Raw genomic sequence first — 1164 nt, 5'->3', positions numbered from 1 at the left:
CTATATTTTATACACAAAAATATTATTGGAGAAAAGTAAGACATTTGTGTAATAATTAGTAGAATTATTCTAAAAATATTTAATTTGATTAGGATTTAGGCACCTATAAGGTGTTTATAGGCATCATATGATGCCTATACAATGCTTAAACAAGTTACCAAATTTAATACGTTATTTTTTGTTCACATTTTCCAGGTTTTTCAAAAGTAATAAAAGCAAAGGATAACTTTATTAACATAAATGTTTACTTATAAATGTAAATAACAACAAGATAACTTCTTTCTTTTTGTTTAAAATAAAATGAAAATAGTATTCTTAATTAAAAGTTTTAAAATAATAATAGTAATAAAAAAAAAATTTTAATCACTTTATTATGGGTTTAATGAACAATATAAAATAATTGACTAGAATTTCAGTCTTTTTGTTTAAAATACTGTCGTAATATGCCTAATGCTTTGCATTACGCATCGTACATTTATCAATGAAAAATGTATAATCTGTATTTTATATTACTAGTATACAAACAAATAATTAATTTATCTGTTATAACATATACACTGTTGTTCACTAGCTATTATATATATATATATGTTAAATTGATTATTGTACACTATACATCTTATCTTAAAATAACTATCCTGTTATGTTCAATTTAATACAATAAATTGAGAATCACTAAATGCGCTGACGACAACAACCCATGAAGGGGTAATTAAAAATAATATAAAAAGGCTTAGTTCTGCTTGCACATTAGTGAATGAGCGAGCGTGCCAGCGAGCGGCTCGAATTCTCTCTTCTTTTGAAGGCCTGAATTCAATAAAGAATTCAGGATTCTTCTATTTGATTTATTTTGAACAAACTAGCCGCGACCCCGTGTTGTCGTCGGTATATTTTATAGCGATTTCAAATACAATTATTTTTGCGTCAATACGTTATTTATTTATTAATAAGGAAAAGTATAAATCTGAACGTGAGATATATAAAAGAAGTAAGTAAATTTATATTAACCCAATTATTTAGAATTAATAATCTGAGTAAAGAATGATAAAGCAATAGATCACATATTTATATTCAAACTTTATTAATTGTTGTTGACTAGTTCGTACCTTATACATAATCACATTACATGGTATTCGTGAGATGGCCACCGCCTCTTCGTTGCCT

General features: G+C 26.0%; 2 protein-coding genes across 3 annotated transcripts in view; one reads left to right on the top strand and one right to left on the bottom strand.

The window, feature by feature from the left end:
• LOC126902522 (uncharacterized) overlaps positions 1-1164 on the top strand; it is a 116803-nt gene that overhangs the window by 24530 nt on the left and 91109 nt on the right. The window lies entirely within an intron of this gene.
• The window catches only part of LOC126902533 (uncharacterized), a 71954-nt gene that overhangs the window by 296 nt on the left and 70494 nt on the right, over positions 1-1164 (bottom strand). The gene's annotated exons all lie outside the window — the stretch shown is intronic.

The sequence above is a fragment of the Daktulosphaira vitifoliae genome, unplaced genomic scaffold (assembly GCF_025091365.1).
Source record: "Daktulosphaira vitifoliae isolate Bord-2020 unplaced genomic scaffold, ASM2509136v1 Scaffold_3, whole genome shotgun sequence".
Lineage (NCBI taxonomy): Eukaryota > Metazoa > Arthropoda > Insecta > Hemiptera > Phylloxeridae > Daktulosphaira > Daktulosphaira vitifoliae.
This window is presented reverse-complemented; position numbering and strand designations above follow the sequence as displayed.